Source organism: Mustela lutreola, chromosome 5 (genome assembly GCF_030435805.1).
Source record: "Mustela lutreola isolate mMusLut2 chromosome 5, mMusLut2.pri, whole genome shotgun sequence".
Taxonomy (NCBI): Eukaryota; Metazoa; Chordata; class Mammalia; order Carnivora; family Mustelidae; genus Mustela; species Mustela lutreola.
The window spans coordinates 28242939-28265116 of NC_081294.1; the positions used below are offsets into that span (position 1 = coordinate 28242939).

The 22178-nt window shown below is 37.4% G+C and overlaps 1 pseudogene; it reads right to left on the reverse strand.

Annotated features, from left to right (window-relative positions):
- The window catches only part of LOC131831105 (UDP-glucuronosyltransferase 3A1-like), a 43952-nt pseudogene that overhangs the window by 2418 nt on the left and 19356 nt on the right, over window positions 1-22178 (reverse strand).

The following is a 22178-nucleotide window of genomic DNA, read 5'->3' on the forward strand; positions in this document are numbered from 1 at the left end:
CTGGGTGTTATAACACAACTAATGAATCATTGAACACCACATCAAAGCTAATGATGTACTAGATGCTGGCTAATTGAACATAATAACTAACAATTAACTAACTAATTAATTAATTAAAAGAATCTATTTGTGTTTCTTTGAAAATTAGAAACCTTTTTCCCTACACCATGTGTAGAACCCTGTATCATAACTTCTCAATATGCTTGTGAGCCATAGTCTTAGGGATCAACTTCTGATGTAATCAGTGGTTTTGGTAGTGAGGAGGCTCTAAAAAGTGGCACAGGACAAAGACAACCTATTAGTGTATAAGAAGTTCTCTGTTACCAGAGAGCTGGATGGACAAAATAACTGGCTGAGAGGTTACTTAGCTTCACACTCAGAAGTTTTGGCACATTCTTCAGACACTGTCAACATAAACTTTGTGAAAGTGTGAGTACACTTTTTGGGGAAAAAGAGGAAGAACCAATGTGTATTGATTGGAGTGTTTCTATAATGGCATGTGGCCTACCAGGGACTCAAGAGGCTAGGAACAACAGTGGCAACAAGAACCCCAAATGTAATCCCAGAGTCCGCAAACTGTCTTTGATTGTGTCTGGACAACCTTGGTCTGTGCCAAATATGGTAAATTCCAAATAACCTAATGAAAATATTGCTTCTGGTGGCAAGAATCAGGACTGGAATAGAAAGGAAGAAGAAAACATAGCAGCTGAAGCCATTTGGGAAGCCGAGCCTGATTTCCCAAGAACTCCAGCTGGCTGCTCCATTCCTGTCCTCTAAAGATTACCTTTAGCTACTAGATGGCCCTTCTCATGCTGGTGGGGTTGCCCAGAGGAAACCTAAATATACATAAATAGGAAGAGAAAAGAAGATCCAGGCACTCCTCACCCAAGAGGTCATTCTGAGGAAGCCAGTCCACAATTTTCACATCTGCTGCCAATTTGACATCTTTGGGCCAACAAGAAGGATTATACTTCCATATCACCCCTTGGGACAGATGAGCAAAGGCGCTGTTCATCTCCCTGAGAACTTCCTGGGACTGATAGCTGTTCACAATGGAGCTTAGGGCCACAAGGACAAAACCAGTCTCCCTACACGGCAATGAAATTCTCACTCTCCTAGAGAGAGGTAAGAAAGGAAAGGAGATTAACACAGTTGTTCATGAAAGCCTGGATGCTTTGAAATGAAAGTCAGATATTTACTGAATACATCTTCCTGTCAGTGCTTAGAGCTCACTAGGTTCTCCTAGCCCCTGGAAAGCTCAGTGTCCTCTGCACTCTGCTCATATCCATTGTCTGTTGGACTTGAAGTCATTTCTCTGAGATCTCAGGACACATCTTACCATATAAACACTTTCAGTAATCACAAACGAATGTGAAGACAGCTGTAGGTGTCCAACCACTTCCACAATAGTCCAAGTTGCCCTTGAGGCACTCAAAGCATACTATAGCACCAACATCTAGATCCAGGACTTGTGTGTATAACAGTGTTTTATAGCAAAGGAAAGTGGAGATGGTGGGAATCTCTTCCTTCATTGAAAACATGGTCCCAGGGTTATCTTCATCCCTCATTCTAGGTGTGGGGAGGTATGGTCATTTCGGAGTGTTCCAATGCCAGAGCAGAGGTGCTAGAGCCTGGGAGAATGCCAGTTGCTGTGCTGGCCCAGTCGGGGGCAGCATGCTTTCTGGAGGCTGAGGTAGATGATGGGGAAATGTTTTTATTATTGTCTCCTTCATATGCTTATTAGCTATCTGTCTGTCCTCTTTGTTAAGGGCTCTGGGAAGGTTTAACCATTTTAAAATTTTTGATTGGGGTTTTTATTGTTATTATTGAGATTTAAGGGGTTTTTTGTATATTTTGTGTATATGGTTGTGTATTTCTTATAATAGTCTTTATCAGATATTTCTTCTACAAACATTTACTTTTGGTTTGAGTTTCTTACTTTTATTCCCTTAGGACTGTCTTTCTCAGAACAGAAATTTTAATTTCAATTTAGCCCATTTACCAACTCTCTCCCAGAACATGTCATAGGTTTTGTATCTAAAAAGTAATTACCCAACCCTATGCTTCATTCAGATTTTTCAATTCTTTAAAACACTTTTCTTCTTTCCTTTGTATTTTTAGATGTTTCCAGATCCCAGCCTCTACCCCATTGCTCCACTCGGGCTTTACATGACTCCATGCAGCACAATACTCTAAAAATTACTACTCCAAAGGAACCACTTAAAACAGTTTCATTGCCCTTTTATAATTATAATGATCAATATAAATTTATTACTTAAAATTAGAAAAGGCAGAATATGATGTCAGGATAAGAAGGTGAAGGCTCTCATTTCCCCACAGAAACATTTAAAACAAGAAGAACTAAAGACTGACTTCATAACTTTATAGGCCTTGGGGAAACAGTATATACAGAAACCACATATGCCCATCGAGGGACAAAAAACACACTCAAAATGCTGGAACTTTCTATGGCATTCTTACTCTCCCTTGTCCTACCCTCTTCCTGGAGAGGCGTGTCACAGTCCAGAGGCAGCAGTGCTGGCCTTGCCTTCCCCAGCAGCAGAAGAACAGAAAAAAATTGCAACATTACAACCACTCTGTGGGCTCCCAAGTGGCAAGTTTCTGTCTCACCAAACTTGGAACTTTCACTGGGAATGGCAATATAGTCCAGATATCAGGCTGGCAGGACTTGTAAGGTAATAGTGGCACCATGGCATTTAAAACATGCACAATTCCACAGAACTTAGAGTCTTGGGGCAAGAGATATGGGCAAAAACTAAAATAGAACAACTAAAAGTCCTGAACAGAATCTGGGTGAGAGTCTCTGGGAACATAAGACATTAAAATTAGTCAAGTACGCAGGAAGAATCAGAGTTGAATAAATAAATAGATTAATTAATTAATTAATTAATTGCATATAAATAAATAAATGCAAATAAATGTCCTAGACAGGACAAATACCCCAAAATATCTAAGAGACTTTAATCCTTTGCCCCTGGCTCTTCCAAAAACTCATAACATGCCCCACTAATTAGTAAGGTTCTTTCATGGTAGTCTGCAAACACTGGCTGAGGTGACTGTTTTTCCAAATGCCCAGTTTTCTACAAAAGATCACCAAAAAAAGACAGAAACAAGTCATCCAAAGGAAGAAAATAAATCTCCAGAAACCCCCCTTGAGGACACACAGAAATTGGGTTTACTAAACAAAGACTTACAAAGTTGACTAAATATGTTCAAAAAACTAAAGAAAAATGTGGACAAAGATCTAAAGAAAATCAGGAAGACAATATATGAATAAAACTGATAATATCAAGAAGTGCAGAATTTTTTTAAAAAAGAGCAAAGGAAATCTGGAGCTGAAAAACACAATAATTAAATTGAAAAATTCAGTAGGATATTTCAACAGCAGGCCTAAACAAACCAAAGAAAGATGTACTCAGCTTGAAGGCAGGGCATTTAAAATGTCAAATATAAGAAGCAAAATGGAGAAAGTATCCAGAAAATGGAAAGGAGTCTAGGGACTCATAGGACCCCATCATATGGATTAATGTATATGTTGTGAAGATCACAAGAGAAGAGAAAGAGAAAGAAGCACAACAATTGCTTAAGGAAATAATGGCACACAAGATAATATTACATGTAGATATTATATGTAACACCACATTATATGTAACAATTCCAAACACAACAAAAAACCCTGTCAGAACTAATAAACAGTACTGAAAAGTACCAAAAACACCAAAAAAAAAAAAAGCTCAAAAATATCAATTGCAATACTGTATGTTAATAATGAACATTTCAAGAAGGAAATGAGTAAAACAATTCTATTTATAATGTACTCAAAAATAAAATACTTAGGAATAAACTTAACCAAAGAAATGAAAGATTTTACATTGAAAACTATAAGATATTGTCAAAAAAATTAAAAAGATATAAATACATGGAAAGAAGTCCAGGCTTTATGAGTTTGAAGACTTAATGCTTTATAAAGATGTCAATATAAACCAAAGTGATCTACAGATACATACAATCTTTATCAATAGCAAACAATATTTTGTTGCAGAAATAGAAAACTTATCCTAAAATTCATATGGAATTTCAAAAGAACCTGAGTACCCAAAACATCTTGGGAAAAAAAGAAAAGTTGGAGGTCTCACTTTTCCAGATTTCCAAACTTACTAAAAAGCAACAATAATCCAATAATCAAAATAATGTGTGACTGGTATAAAGATAGATATATCAATAAATAAAAAAGCTATCCCAGAAGTACACCCTTATATATATTTGGTCAAATATCTTATGACAAATGTGCCAAGACCACTGATGAAGTAAAAGACAGTATTATCAACAAATGATGTTGAAAACTGGATAAAACCATAACTCAAAATGGGCAAAGACTTAGATATTTCTCCAGGAAGACATATAAAAAGCCAGTAAGCTTATGAAATGGTGAACATCACTAATCAAGGAAATTCTAATCTAATCAAAGTGAGACTGTACTTCCCAACCATTAAGAGGGCTAAAAACAAAATTAAAACACACACACAAACAGAAAATGGCAAGTATTTATGAAAATATGGAAAAGTTGGAACTCTTATGCATTGTTGACAGAAATGTAAACTGGGGCAGTCACTCTAAAGGACTATATAGCAGTTCCTCAAAAAATTAAATATATAATTGTCATACAACCCCGAAATTCCATTTCTCAGTATATTCCCAAAGGAATTAAAAGCAGGGGCTCAAACAAATATTTTACATTACTGTTAATGAACATAGCAGCATTATTCACAATAGCCAATATTGAAAGTAACCCAAGTGCCTTGGATAGATAAATAGATAAACAAATGTGGTATACACATACAATGAAATATTACGCAACCTAATAAGGAAAGAAATTTGGACACATGCTAAAACATGATTGAATCTTGAAGACATTATGCAAAGTGAAATAAGCCATCACAGAATAAACATTGTACGATTCCACCTATATAAGGTACCTATAGTTGTCAAATTCATATGACAAAAGGAGAACAGTGGTTTCCAGGGTCTGGAGTCAAAGAGGAAATAAAGAGTCATGGTTGAGTGGGTATGAAGTTTCAGTTTGGAAAGAAGAAAATGTTCTGGAGATGCGGTGATGGTTGCCAACAGTATGGAAGTTCTTAATGACCCCAACTGTACTCTTCACGTGGCTTAAGTGGTGAATTTCACACTATGTATATTTGGTCACATTAAAAAAAAAAAATAGGAAAGGAGAGAAGAAAAATTACACAAGTGTTTGCTGTCTCACGAATTACACTCTAACTTCCATTATTCTCCACCACAGTAATTCCTGTCTCAGTTCCAAGACCTAACTCACCATCATGTCAGGTAAGACCTGTGTTTTGTTCTGGTCTTATTCGTTCAACTGAATCTTCCACTACTCTAGTGTGGCCAGTGTCACTGAAGGAACCCAGCCTCATGGCCATCTCACTTATACCTCCACACACTGAACCTCCTATTCTCTCGATATGCTGTTTCTTCCTCCCCATTCCATTTCTTTGAAAATGCCACCATGAACCAAAGTCCATCTTGCCCATGAATCATTCCCCAGCTTTTTCTGTTCACTCAATACAAGGCCAGCAGAGGAAGGGTGGAGAACTTGGTGCCTAGAAAGCACGAGGACATCTAGGCTTTGGTGCTCTGAGCTGAATGTACTAGGGAAAAAAAAAATTAAAAATTTTTTAAAAATTAAATATATATTCACCTGAATGTCTGTCCTCTCATTTGTAAAATTGGAGGCCATCACTGTTCCCCCAAGGTGGCATGATATACAATCTATGAAGTAAATTCCATATAATAGCAACCCAGTACCTACAGGCAACAGGCAGCCCCTAATCTCAGCTCTACTTCATTTTGATAACTTCTAGAGCAGTGGTTCTGAGTTCAGGCTCTGCATTCAGACCAGCTGAGTAGCATTTAAAACTTACAATACCTAGCCCCAATCCCAACCAATCAAATCAGAAAATTTATACTGAGTCAGGGATGGGGGCTCTAGAGAAAAGAGCCATTGGAGATGATGGCTGCAGGTCTTGCTGTCAGTCGCACCTAGTCCAGCCTTGTTATACTATGTCTCTTTAGTTTTTTTAAGATTTTATGTATTTAGGGGCGCCTGGGTGGCTCAGTGGGTTAAGCCACTGCCTTCAGCTCAGGTCATGATCTGAGGGTCCTGGGATCGAGTCCCATATCAGGCTCTCTGCTCAGCAGGGAGCCTGCTTCCCTCTCTCTCTCTGCCTGCCTTTCTACCTACTTGTAATCTCTCTGTCAAATAAATAAATAAATAAATAAAATCTAAAAAAAAAAAAAGATTTTATGTATTTATTTGAGAGAGACAGAGAGTGAGAGAGAGATCATGAAGAAGGGGAAGGGTAGAGAGAGAAGTAGACTCCCCACTGAGCAAGAAGCCCAATGCAGACTTCATCCCAAGGCCCTGAGATCATGACCTGAACTGAAGGCAGATGCTTAACCAACTGAGCCACCCAGTGGCCTCTATGTCTCTCTCAATCTCTCTCTTTCTCTCTTCAAAATATATTTCATCATGGATAACCAATCTCCTTAAAAATCGTTTCATGCGGTAGCCTCTCACTTCATAATTATTATGCATATGATCATAAAAAAATTAAAATTAAAATGTCAACATACTGAAGCATTTTTACCAGCAAGATTAGGACCAGGGTAAGGAATAGGAAGAGCTTAAGAGTTCCTCAAGGAGGTTCACAATAGCAGGGTCATGTAGGACCTAACAATACTTCCATTACCCTTACAGGAAGGGCTTCCTTAAAAGTAGATCCTGGAGTCAGCAAGATGGCAGAGTAGGAATCCCTGGACATTCTTTCCCCCTGAAAGCACACCAATTTGGCAAAATTTCATGGTCAAATTCTCTTTGTAAGAAATCCAGAAACTAAATGAAGGGGTACTGCACCCAAGGCAAAGGTTAAACAAATTCACCAGAGCTGGCAGATAGTTTTGAAAATACCCTCTCATCAGAATTCCAGCAGATGGATAGCCACATAAACAAGAATAAATTTGGACCTTTACATCATACAAAATTTCAAAATTGATGAAAGAATAAAAATAAGACCTGAACTACAAAGCTCTTAGAAGAAAACATGGGAGGAAAATTTCATGGTTTTGGTCTTGCCAATGATTTCAGAGATATAGGACCATGGACAGGCAACAAAACCAAAAATAAACAAGTGGGACTATATCAAACCAGAAAGCTCTATAAAGACTAAAAAGACAATTTAGAGAATACAACCTAGAGAATAATACATTAATTATTATTATTATTATGTATTAATACATTAATACATAATGTATTAATGTACAACCTAGAGAAAGTATTAAAAACAATATACCTGATAAGAGGTTAATCTCCAAAATATACAGAGAGGACTACAACTCAATAGCAAAAATTAAAAAAAGAAAAATTCCTATAACTAGATTAAAAAGTGGGCTAAGTATTTAAATGACATTTATCCAAAGACAAAATACAAACAGCCAACAGATACATGAAAAAAGGCTCAAAAAGCACTAGTCATCTGGGAAACACAAATCAAAACCACAGTGAGGTTTCTCTTCATATCTGTCAGTACAGCTAATACCAAAAAGCAGAAAGACAAGTGTTGAAGACATGAAGAAATTACAATATTTATATACTAGTTTCCAACTAGTAGCTGGAAATGCAAAGTGGTATAGCCACTGTGGCAAACAGTGTAGTGATTCCTCAAAAAATTACAAATACAACCACTAATGATTCATCAATCTGATTTCTGTGTATATAGCCAAGAAAATAAATCAGGATCTCAAAAAGATTTCTGCACTCCCATATTAATTAAAGCAGGATTCATAAGAGCTGAGACATGGATACAACCAAAATATCCATTAAAGATGAATAGGTAAAAAATTATCATGTATAGATACATAAACACAAAGGAATATTATTTACCCCCTTAAAAGAAAGACATTTTATTCAACACTTGGGTGGCTCAGTTGGTTAAGTGTCTGCCTTCAGTTCAGGTCATGATCCCAGGGTCTTGAGATTAAGACCCTCTACCTCTCCCCCCAATTCATGTGTTCAATCTTCTCCTCTCTCTGTCAAATAAGCAAATAAAAAATCTTAAAAGAAGGAAATTTTACAATATATGAAAACATGGATGAATTTTGATGACATTATGCTAAGTGACATAAACAAATATTACATGATTTTAATTATATGAAGTATCTAAAACTCAAATTCATAGAATCAAGAGAGAAAAACCACGTGGTCCTCTCAATTGATGCAGAAAAAGCATTTTCAGCATCTGTTCCTGATTAAAATGATTCAAAGTATAGGGATAGAGGAAACATTCCCCAACTTCATCAAATCTAACTATGAAAAATCCACAGTGACTATCATCCTCAATGGGGAAAGCTGACAGCCTTCCCTTTAAGATGAGGAACACGACAAGCATGCACACTCTTGCCACTTCTAATACTCTGAAGTCCTGGCAACAGCAATCAGACAACAAAGAGAAATAAAAGGTATCCAGGTTGGCAATGAAGAAGTCAAGCTCTCTCTCTTCACAGATGACATGGAAAACCCAAAAGACTCCACCCCCAAACTACTAGAACTCATACAGCAATTCAGTAATGTGGCAGGATACAAAATCAATGTACAGAAATCAGTTGCTTTCTTACATGCTAACAACTAAAATAGAAAAAGGGAATTTAGAGAATCAATTCCATTTACTATAGCACCAAGAACAATAAGATACCTGGGAATAAACCTAACCAAAGAGGTAAAAGATCTGTACTCAAGGAACTATAGAACATTCATGAAAGAAATTGAAGAAGACACAAAAAGATGGGAGACCATTCCATGCTCATGGATTGGAAGAATAAATATTGTTAAAATGTCTATACTGCCTAGAGCAATCTATACTTTCAATGACATTCCGATCAAAATTCCACCAGTATTTTTCAAAGTGCTGGAGCAAACAATCCTAAAATTTGTATGTAACCAGAAGAGACACCGAATTGCTAAGGAAATGTTGAAAAAGAAGAACAAAACTGGGAGCATCACGTTGCCTGATTTCAAGCTTTACTACAAAGCTGTGATCACCAAGACAGCATGGTACTGACACAAAAACAGACACATAGACCAGTGGAACAGAGTAGAGAGCCCAGATATGGACCCTCAACTCTATGGTCGAATTATCTTTGACAAAGCAGGAAAAAAATATACAGTGGAAAAAAGTGTTCAATAAATGGTGTTCGGAAAATTGGATAGCTATGTGTAGAAGGATGAAACTTGACCATTCTCTTACACCTTACACAAAGATAAACTTGAAATGGATACAAGACTTCAACATGAGACAGGAGTCCATCAGAATCCTAGAGGAGAATATAGGCAGTAACCTCTTTGATATCAGCCACAACAAGTTCTTTCAAGATATGTCTCCAAAGGCAAAGGGAAAAAAAAAGCAAAAATGAACTTTTAGGACTTCCTCAAGATCAAAAGCTTCTGCACAGCAAAGGAAACAGTCAACAAAACAAGGAGACAACCCACGGAATGGGAGAAGATATTTGAAAATGACAGTACAGACAAAAGGTTGATATCCAGGATCTATAATGAACTCCTCAAACTCAACACACACAAAACAGAAAATCATGTCAAAAAAATGGGCAGAAGACATGAAGAGACACTTCTCCAAAGAAGACATAGAAATGGCTAACAGGCACATGAAAAAATGTTCATCATCATTAGCTATCAGGGAGATTCAAATCACAACCACATTGAGATACCACCTTACTTACACCAGTTAGAATGACCAAGATCAATAAGACAGTAAACAACAAGTGTTGGAGAGGATGTGGAGTAAGGGGAACCCTATTACACTGTTGGTAGGAATCCAAGTTGATGCAGCCACTTTGGGAAACAGTGTGGAGATTCCTTAAGAAATTAATAATAGAGCTTCCTTATGACCCTGCTATTGCACTACTAGGTATTTATCCCAAAGGTACAGATGTAGTGAAAAGAAGGGCCATCTGTACCCCAATGTTCATAGCAATAATGGCCACAGTTGCCAAACTGTGGAAAGAGCCAAGATGCCCTTCAACAGATGGATGGATAAAGAAGATATGGTCCGTATACACTATGGAGTATTATGCCTCCATCAGGAAGAATGAATACCCAACTTTTGTATCAACATGGACAGGACTAGAAGAGAGTATGCCAAGTGAAATAAGTCAAGCAAAGAGAGTCAATTATCATATGGTATTGTTTATTTGTGGAGTATAAGGAATAGCATGGAGGACATGGGGAAATGGAGAGAAGTGAGTTAGGAGAAATTGGAGGGAGAGATGAACCATGAAAGACTGTAGACTCTTAGAAACAAACTGAGGGTTTTGGAGGGGAGTGGCAGGTTGGGTGAGCCTGGTGGTGGGTATTATGGAGGGCACATATTGCATGGAGCACTGGGTGTGGTGCATAAACAATGAATTCTGGAACACTGAAAAGAAATTTTAAAAAATTAATTTTTTAAAAATTTACGTATGTAAAAAAAAAAAAGTACTCATTAATTTCCAGGGGTTGGGGGAAGTAGGTAATTGGTAATTAGTATTCAAAGGAGGAAGAGTTACAGTTAAGTGAAATGAAAAAGATATTGAGATCTAAGGCACAACATGGTACATATAGTCAATAGTTATGTGGTATATGTTAAAAATGTGTTAGAAGGAGCACCTGGGTGGCTCAGTGGGTTAAAGCCTCTGCCTTTGGCTCAGGTCATGATCCCAGGGTCCTGGGATCAAGCCCCGCATCGGGCTTTCTGCTCAGCGGGGAGCCTGCTCCCCCCCAACCCCCGCATCTCTCTCTCTCTGGCTGCCTCTCTGCATACTTGTGATCTCAGCCTGTCAAATAAATAAATAAATAAATCTTTTAAAAAAAATGTGTTAGGAAGGTGGATACCATATTGCCATTCTTACCACAGTAAAATAAATTATAAAATAACAGAATGGAATAAAATTTTAAGTGAAATTGATTTAAATTAAATCAAATTAAAATAAAAAGGTACATCCTAACTGTTTTGTTATCTCATCCTACTTTACTCCCAGTTCCCATTGGCAGAGGAGTCAACAACTCTGCACTAAAAGCTTTGCATAAGTCCATATTGAGCGTAAAGGTTTCACTTACTTGTGGTACTGCTTTAACAGGTCTCACCATTAAGCCTCCAACATACACAATGCTGGGTAACAGGGGCTGAGTAAATTCAAAGGCAAAGTCAGAGCTCAAACCACAGCTCTGCTTTCCTTAGAAGATGAGACAAAACAGGCCTAGAACCTTCTGGGAAATGTTCCTTAATGGTGCTGTCAAATGCAGACTGGATTCACCATTGCCTCTTGAAGAAATCAAAGAGCATCAGAAAATTCTTCATTCTTCCCCAGAAGTCCATGTGGTCAGTTAGCAAGGAATGGCATGCTGGAACATAAGACATAGGGATTGGTAGCCCAAAGTCCACACTGGCAAATGGGGTGGGAAGAATTGACACAAATGGTTTCTGAAGCTTGTCAGCAACCAGGAAAGAACAGAAGTCAAATGCTTCAACAAATAATAGGTCAAAGTTCTCATACTTTAAGGAATCCATGATATCTCCTCTCCTTAGTAAATCACAGGGTGGCTCAGTGGGTTAAAGCCTCAGCGTTCAAATCAGGTCATGATCCCAGGTCACTCAAACCCTGAAGTCCCAGGTTTCAATCTAGGGGGCTGCTCTAAAGAACTTTCCCTTTTGCTGTGGGTCTGTGAGTCTGTCCTCAGTCCCCAGCATGGGAGGCTTTTGTGCTCTGGTGGTGCAAGATTCCAGAGACTCCCTCCCCCTTCCATTTATCTTCCAGTATTTCCTGTACAGTCATGGCTCCCTGCTTCATACCTCAAAACCAACCGCCAGAGATACTCTGTTTGTAGATATCTGGATATATCTTCTTACATCTCAGGCTGATTTCCTGGGTGTTCAGAGTGGTCTGGTAGATATACAGCTCAATTCAGGGAACTGGCTGAAATAGGGTCCCCCTCCTCCTCTGTCATCTTGCTCCAACTCCCATAGCTTGTGCTTTATGTGGGACAGCAGCACAACACTCTTTGTGAGCTCCTGTGTGAATGTTTGTGTCTTGAATGAGTGTGCACAATGAATCTCTGTAAAAGCAAGTTGTCCTCAAAGCAGTGTAATACATGTGCTCCTGGAGAAAGTTCAATGTGGTTAAGATCTTGCCAGCCAAGCTTATGAGCAGGGCTGTTGAGGCAGTCCATGAGAAGCCAGTTATGAGGGATTTATATCCTTCCAAGATGAAGATGAAGAGAAATTGTGGTTGAGAGCTTGTTGAAATAGAAATTAAACAGAAAATATGCACCAAATTTGTATGGTTGTGAAGTATTTATGGGTACTTAGATATGGTCAGCAATTTCAATAACATTGGAAATGGGAGCCCTGATAGATGAGGCATGGCATTAAAGTTATAGTAGTCCCCTGCAAGGCACCATTCATTCTTTCCAGGTTTAGGAATAGTCTAAATTAGGCTATTAAATGGAGAATCACTGGGAATAATCACTCCTCCACTAAATAGGATTTAATCCTTAAAGGCACTGTTCTAATATAAATTAAGTTGTATTAACAGTTATAATATGTTGAGCAGATCCAACATTATCTCTGTTTTTTTGTTATGCTGACTGTAAGTGCCAACACCTTAATTTTATTTTAATTTATGACTTTAATTTAAATAAGAGCTACCACGTCCACTTTGAAATTATTTAACAAATGGGTTTTCTAACTATGGGATATTTAATTTCATGTGTTATGACAAGGCATGCACATTTGTCTTCTAATGTTTTGTAACTTTTAAGAGTTACAAACTCCTAAAACTAATTTCAGGGAATTACCTTGATAAATTTAGATAGCTATTCTGATGTATTGATGAAGATCATTAAGTCTTGCCATTCATTCATCTCATCTTATGTTAAAAGTAATTTAGAAGCTCTGATGTCAAAAGCACAGAAACAAATCTGTGCCCTTTTTCTGTTATAAAGTTTTAAAATAATATTAAATTCCACATGTCAAAACTAAGAACTTTGCTTTAATTTCTTTCCTGACCCTCCCATCTTGCCTTTTCCTTCTCTTTCTGCTTTCCTTTGGTTGTTATTAGATGTATTTTGGAGAAGATATTCTTTCCAATCTGTTCATATTTATAAGTTTCTTCCTCACAATGTCCTACTTAATATCATCAAGGTGAGGGGCATTCTCACTGGTGATTTTGAGAGATCTTAGATTAAGCTGAGTTTGAATTAACTCCCTGAATTAACTCCATGGGGGTTATCTATGATCAGTGTTTTCCCCTATTACTCTGTTAGTCAAGGTTTTCTTTTGCTACAGAGATATAATCAGCAGCAGTAGCAAAGGCATTTTCTAAGGTTCTAGTGCACCTTCTATGTTTACAGGTATGGATCTCATGATATGCCATGATGACTACTCTTCTTCACACCATTCTCTGGGCTTGTAAATTGTATCAGTCTTACCCTGGAGGACCATCCTTAATGGGGAAAGTGCCTGACTAGCACACAGCCATTGGTTAGAGGGTTCCAACTAGCCTGGTGTCAGTCACAGTTCATGCTGCAATCCAGGGCCATTTAAAGGCTAAACCCATACTTTTGTCTAAATGCACTTATAGAAGCCTCTCAATGGGATGGAAGTGAGGATTTCCCTACTTGGATCTGACTTGCTTGGCTTGAAAATTTTGCTTACACAAGGGAGGGTATGTTGAGACTTTCACTTTGCCAAGATGATTCAGAGAGGATTAAAAGGGAGGTGGAGTTTGAAAGCTGTCAGCAGTCCAACCTCAAAAATGGTGTCAGACTCTATTACACATGAGTTTTGGGGAAAATCCAGGATGGTAAGTAGGGCTGCAGAGGACTGTGGTTTTTAACTTAGCCTTTAGTATTTTGGGGCAGAATAAAAAACCTTGGAAGGTACCACCTTTATGTTTAACCTTTTTTTCAAAAAGAGAAAAGAATGGGGAACTATGTATGATAATAGAAGATCTGTATTTCAGTACAAAGGATACCACTCATTATATGTTCAATCTTGAGAAATTATTTGACACTCTGTTCATTTTTGTTTTCTCACTTGTATGATGAAGAATAGCTATACCTTTAAGCAAAAGCTTTAAGTAGAAACTTCCGGTACTTTAAATTGAATAACAGTGACTGGATCATTATAAGGTTCTCAATAATATTATCAGGTCCTATGATTGAACTGAGAAAGCAAGAAAACAACAGCAATAAAACATACTTTTTACTTTTTCATTATTTATTTAAAAGCATATATATATATATATATATTCTTTTGGAATTAAAAAACTATTGTATCATCATGTTAATATTAATCTGAGGTAAGTGACCTATCTTTATTATTGCTTATTATGGTGTGTTTTTTTTTTTTTAGAGAAGAAAGCAAAATCATACCAAGTTATCAGTTGGTTTCCCATTGAAGATCATGAAAAACATTTTTTAAAAGTTTTTATTTTTTTTAAAGACAGAAGCTTTGCATGGCAGATAATTCTTTTTATTTTCTGAATGAAAGACTTACCATTTTAGTGACACAAATGAATTTTTGGATGCATGGATACTTGGAGTGAGTTTAAGAGAAATGGATGGATGGATGGATGGATGGATGAGTGGATGGATGGAGAGATAATGATGGGTGGCAGTGGATGGGTAAAGTAAATGAGTTTGGCACCCCCAATTTTTCAGTCTGTGTACTATTCCTCTTCCACTGAAAACAAAAATGTATTTCTGTATACTGAAGAGGATTGTTCCTTCTGGATCATCCTGGTAATACTTCACCTACAGTCTTTGTGTATATATTCTCTCCCTAATTAAAAATGTGGATAGACAACTTAACTTCCCATTGTTGGTAGGCAAATCGGAGCCACCATTTTTTACTTACTTTTCCTCCGTTCTCCTCACATAAAATCAAGAATGGAAAAATACTGATTCTTTAGACCTTGAGCCACTATTTTTTAAACTCATTTTAAAACCCAAATACCTTGATGATAACAATGGGTGATTAGCCTGAGAGTTTTTATCATTACCTGAAGTATATAGAAAGTTCATCTTTGACATAAGAGGGGAAAGACAAAAATTCATGCTTTGTTGGTTAATAACAGCAGCCTAACCACACCTCTTTTCTTTCCTTAAATTTTTATTGAGTTAAGGTGGTCCTAAAATCTGACTTTTCCCAGAAAGCCTTTCTCCTTACCTAAACTAGGCCAAATTCTCTCATCTGTAAGAGATCTGATATACCCATTTGAAACTTTGGCTATGTCATCTTCTGCTATTCATAATTTTTAGTGCACATTTTGTCCCTTCTCCCCAGCTTGATACTTAGTAGACTAATTGTCTAAAATTGACTAAAATACATGTTAAATATGGTATGGTATACTGAACACAGTGATTTCTTATATTTTGTTCAATTTATTAACTTCAAATCTTATTAATGCTCTTCTTTTGAGGAGTTTGTACTTCATGACTTGTATTTATCCACAATCTATAGTAATTATTCATTATGCAAAACCTTTAAAAATGTAATAGAGGGTAATTTCAGCTAATCATCTGTTGTCTTAAAGTTGATTCTAAAGTGCCATGGGCATTTGCGTATTGCTAAGGAGCTCTCACCTGTGGGCCTTCTCTAAGTGGGCTGATATGGTGTAGTGTTGTATGGGTTAGAGGTTTGGTGGGCCATTGATTCTCAGTCCTTCATTTAAGTAAGAGGAACATGGGTCTCCAAAGCACCAGCACCTGTAATATCTGGTCAGGAGCATTCTTATCTATTGCCCATAAGTTGTGTAAAAATGTTCATTTTTTTTTCCAGGTACTGATGGGAAAATGTTAAAGGAGAATAGTGCCATAGACAGCGTCTTAAATAGGTATCAGTAAAATGTTAACATTACTTCTTTGAATACTCTTGGAAACATGAAATGGATAGGTTAATTATAAGCTTCAAACATACTTTTATTTTTTTTAATTGTTTACCTCATAAGCTAGAAAAATGTGAATCTTGTGTTCAGCTTAGAATTTGGATTCTAATTTTTACCATCAGAAGGTTCCTTATATGAAACAATTTGTCAAATTTAGATTGTACACAATTTAAAGAAAAAAACAGGGCTAGATTATCAATATTGGAGGACCCTGCTACCAAGTTACTTCCACAGGTAGGCTGGGAAGAAGATCGTCACTCATAAAAAGTTAGACAACTTTCATACAGATAAAAGTTATACAGAGCATCATAGAATGTGTCAAGAAGACAAGGAACTATGAGATTTGCTACAGTCAGGGATGGCTTCCAAAGTGGAAAGTTCTTGAGTTGGCATGGATGATGGGTAGATACAATTGGCTGGGGAAAGGGCAGGAGAGGAGGTGAGAACAATTTAGGAAGCAGAAACAACCAAGACAGTATGACCAGAGCAGAATTATTTGTTGGAAACTTTTAAAATAGGTGGGCTGTTGCCAGATATGGTCTTTCTTAACCTGGGGTATTTTATTTGAGCCAAAGATTCTCCTAAATATTATGAAATTGACACCTTCAATGAATATTTGTCATGACCATGAACTTCAGGAGTGCACTGTAAACTGGGGATGGCGGGTGGCTTTAGAAACACAAAGGGCAGAGACATGCCTAGACCTGGAAACAAGGGCTGGGAGGGCTGCTGTGGGGCACATAACCCAGAACACTGTGGTTTTTAGCAGCACAGACAAAAATGGAGAGAGTATGGCCTGCAGTTTTTACTGAAGAACAGGCTCTGATATTTCTGTTCTGAGACAGAAGTTCAGATATGGTTACTTCTGCTCTGACTCACAGAAAAGATGTGGAGAGCCACCAGAGAAAGCCGCCAGAGAATAAAAGCCCCTAAAACCTGTTTTCACTGAGCCCCCCCCCCCACAAAGGGCAGAGAAACTCTGCCCAAACAGGTTTGCCTGAGTAATAGCACTGCATGCCCTCCCCTATAAAACAGATGAAAGAACAAGAGGCTGACAACCCTAAGGTCCCTATAAATCAAGTGCATCTTGCTTAGGTTGTTGCTAATAATTTGGACTCTAAACATTCCCTCAACCACCCCTCAACAGAATGACTAAGTGGAGAAACCCCCAGCATAGGAAAAATTCAGAGACTGTGACCTCTGCCACAGAACTAATAGATATGGATATAAACAAGATGTCAGAAATAGACTTCAGGGTAACAGTTATGCAGATAATAACTACATTGTAGAAAACTATTAATGGCAACATAGATTCTCTAAAGGCAGAAGTGAGAGCTGAGATGGCAGAACTTAAAAATGCTAGGAATGAGATCCAGTCTAATCTAGATACTCTAACAGCTAGGGTAAACAAGGCAGAAGAATGAATTCATTATCCAGAAGACAAACTGATAGAAAAGAAGGAAAAGGAGGAGGCTTGGAACAGCTTAGAAGCCATGAAAACAGAACTAGAGAAATAAATGATGCCATGAAAATGTTCCAATGATGGAATCATTGATGTCCCTGAGGGGTTTCAGGGAGAGAGAGGGCTAGAACATATATTTGAGAAAATCCTAGCTGAGAACTTCCCTAATCTGGGGAATGAAACAAGTGTTTGTGTCCTAGAGGCAGATAGAACCCCTTCCAAGGTCAAGAAGAATAAACCAATGACCTGGCATGTAATAGTAAAACTTGCAAATCTTAAAACCAAGAAAATCATCTTAAGGGCAGTTAGGGGAAAGAGATTCCATGTGTACAGAGGAAGGAACATCAGAATAACATTAGGCTAGTCCACAGAGACTTGGCAAGCCAGAAAGGGTTGGCAAGACATATTCAGGGTACTAAATGAGAACATGCATCCAAGAATACTTTATCCAGTAAGGCTGTAATTTAGCATGGATGGAGTGATAAAGAGCTTCCAAAACCAGCAAAAACTAAAAGAATATGTGACCACTAAGCTGGCCCTGCAAGAAATATTAAGGGGCATTCTATAAGAGGAGAAAGACCCCCAAGCCAGCCCTGCAAGAAATATTAAGAGGGTTCTATGAAAGGAGAAAGACCCCAAGAGTGATACAGAACAGAAATTTACAGAGACAATCTATAGAAGCAAGGCACTCACAGGCAAAATGGTAACAATAAAATTGTATCTTTCACTAATCACTCTCAACATGAAAGGCCTAAATGCTCCCATAAAATGACAAAGTTGCAGATTGTATAAAAAGATAGGACCCATCCATATGCTATCTACAAGAGACTCATTTTGAACCTAAAGATACATCCAGACTGAAAGTGAAGGGATGGAGAGCCATCTTTCATGCCAATGAATAATGAAAGCCAGAGTAGCAATTCTCATATCAGACAAATTAGACTTTAAGTTGAAGACTGTAGTCAGAGATACAGAAGGACACTATATCATTCTTAAAGGGTCTATCCAACAAGAATATCTAACAATTGTAAATATCTATACCCCTAACATGGGAGTAGCCAATTACATAACCCAACTGTTAACCAAAATAAAGAATTTGTGGAGCATAATAAAAAAACATGGAGGACATGGGGAGTTAGAGAGAAGGGGGTTGGGGTAAATTGGAAGGGTAGGTGAATCATGAGAGACTATGGACTCTGAAAAACAATCTGAAGGGTTTGAAGTGGCAGGGGATTGGGAGGTCAGGGTACCAGGTGGTGGGTATTATAGAGGGCACGGATTGCATGGAGCACTGAGTGTGGTGAAAAAATAATGATACTGTTATGCTGAAAATAAATAAATGAAAATAATAATAATAATAATAATAATACATTAAATGTAGGAGACCTTAACACTCCACTCTCAGCAAAAATACAGATCATTTAAGCAGAATATCAACACAGAAACAAAAGCTTTGAATGACACACTGGACCAGATGGACCTCAGAGAACATTCCACCCTAAAACAACAGAATAGTCATTCTTCTCAAGCGCTCATAGAACTTTCTCCAGAAGACACCACATACTGGGTCACAAATCAGGTCTCAACCAAAAAGACTGAGATTATTCCCTACATACTCTCAGACCACAATACTTTGAAACTGGAACTCAATCACAAGAAAAAGTTTGGAAGAAATTCGAACACTTCAAAGACAAAGACCATCCTGCTCAAGAATGTTGGGGTCACAAGAAAATCAAAGAAGGACTTAAACAATTAATGGAATCCAATGAGAATGAAAACGCATTGGTCAAAAACCTATGAGATACGGCAAAGACCATCCTAAAGAGGAAATACATAGCCATCTAAGCCTCATTCAAAAATAGAGAAATCCCAAATACACAAACTATTCTTACACATTAAAGAACTGGAGAATCAACAACAAATTAAGCCTAACCTATGCACAAGAAGGGAAATAATTAAGACTAGAGAAGAGATCAATGAAGTAGAAACTAGAAATATAGTACAAGTTACCAACAAAAACAGAAGCTGGTTCTTTGAAAGAATTAATTAGATTGATAAACCACTGACCAGACTTAATTCAAAAGAAAATAGAAATTCAAATTAATAAAATTATGAATGAAAGGGGGAGAGATCACAACTAGCACCAAGGAAATAGAAATAATAATCTAGAAATTATTATTCCAACAGCTATATGCCCATAAGTTATGCAAACTAGAAGTGGATGTCCTGGAAACATATAAATTTCCAAGACTGAAACAGGAGGAAATCAATAACCTGAGTAGACCAATAACCAGTAACAGATTGAAGTGGTGATCAAAAACCTCCCAAAAAATCAAGAGTCCAGGACCTGATGGACTCCCTGGGGAAATCTACCAAACATTCAAAGGAGAAATAATACATATTCTCCCGAAGCTGTTTAAAAAAATAGAAACAGAAGGAAAACTTCCAGACTCATTCTATGAAGCCAGCATTACCTTGATTCAAAAACCAGGGAGAGACCCCATCAAAAAGAGATTTTTAGACCAGTATCCCTCATGAATATAGTTGCCAAATTCTCAACATGATCCTAGCTAATAGGATCCAACAGTACATTAAAAGGATTATCCACTACAACCAGATGGGATTTATCCCTGGGATGAAAGGGTAGTCCAGCATTTACAAATCAATCAATATGATAGAACACATTAATAAGAGAAGAAAGAAGAACCAAATGGTCCTCTCAATTGATTCAGGAAAGCACCTGATAAAGCATAGCATCCTTTCCTGAATAAAACTCTTCAGAATATAGGTATAGAGGTAACATTCTTTAATTTCATAAAATTGATCTTTGAGAAACCCACAGTGAATATCACTCTCAATGGAGGGGGGGGGGGTAACTGAGAGCATTTCCTTTAAGATCAGGAGCACAACAGGGATGCTCACTTTCACCATTATTGTTCAACATAATACTAGAAGTCCTAGCAACAGCAATCAGACAACAAAAAGAAATAAAATGTATTCAAATTGCCAAAGAAGAAATCAAACTCTCTCTCTTTGCAGATGACATTATACTTTATATGGAAAATCCAGAAGACTTCACCGCCAAACTACTGGAACTCATACAGCAATTCAGTAATATGACAGAAGAGAAACTCAATGCACAGAAATCAGTTGCTTTCTTATACACTAACAATAGAACTATGGAAAAAGAAATTAGAGAATAGATTCCATTTACAATAGTACCAAAAACCATAAGATGCCTTGGAATAAAACTAATCAAAAAGGTAAAGGACCTATACCCTAGGAACTACAGAACATTCATGAACAAAATTGAAGAAGACACAAAAGATGGAAAAACATTTCATGCTCATGGATCAGAAGAATAAACTTTGTTAAACTGTCTATGCTGCAAAGAGCATTCTATACTTTCAACACCATTCCAATCAAAATACCACTGGCATTTTACAAAGTGTTGGAACAAACAATCTTAAAATTTGTATGGAACCAGGGGCGCCTGGGTGGCTCAGTGGGTTAAAGCCTCTGCTTTCAGCTCAGGTCATAATCCCAGGATCCTGGGATCGAGCCCCGCATCGGGCTCTCTGTTCAGCAAGGAGCCTGCTTTCCTTCCTCTCTCTCTGCCTGCCTCTCTACCTACCTGTGATCTCTGTCAAATAAATTTAAAAAAAAAAATTTTTTTTAATTTAAAATTTGTATGGAACCAGAAAATACCCTTAATCACTAAGGAAATGTTGGGAAAAAAAAAAAAGCTGGAGGCATCACATTGCCTGATTTCAAGCTATATTACAAAGCTGTGATCACCAAGACAGCATGGTACTGGCACAAAAACAGACACATAGACCAATGGAACAGGATAGAGAGCCCAGATATGGACCCACAATTCTATGGTCAAAAATCTTTGACAAAGCAGGAAAAAATATCTAATGGAAAAAAGAAACGCTTTTCAATAAACAGTGCTGGGAAAATGGGACAGCTATGTGTAGAAGAATGAAACACAACCATTTGCTTATACCATACAAAAAGATAAACTCTAAAAGGATTAAAGACCTCAATGTGAGACAGGAATCCATCAGAATCCTAGAGGAGAACATAGGCAATACCTCTTTGACATTGGCCACAGCAAATTCTTTCAAGACACATCTCTAAAGGCAAGGGAAACAAAAGTAAAAATGAATTTTTAGGACTTCATCAAGATAAAAAGCTTCTGCACAGCAAGGGAAACAATCAACAAAACTAAGAAGCAACCCATGGAATGGGAGAAGATATTTGCAAATGACATTGCAGACAAAGAGCTGATATCCAAGATCTATAAAGAACTTCTAAAACTCAACACCCAAAAAACAAATAATCAAGTCAAAAAATGGGCAGCAGATATAAACAGACACTTCTCCAAAGAAGGCATACAAATGGCTAACAGACACATAAAAAGATGTTCATCATTAGCCATCAGGGAGATTCAAATCAAAACCACATTGAGATACCACCTTACACCAATTAGAATGGCAAAAATTAACAAGGCAAGAAACAAAAAATATTGGCTAGGCTGGAATGCAAGTTGGTGCAACCACTTTGGAAAACAGTGTGGAAGTTCATCAGAAAATTAAAAATAAAACTACCCCCTGACCCATTAATTGCACTACTGAGCATTTACCTCAAAGATACAGATGTAGTGAAAAAAAGA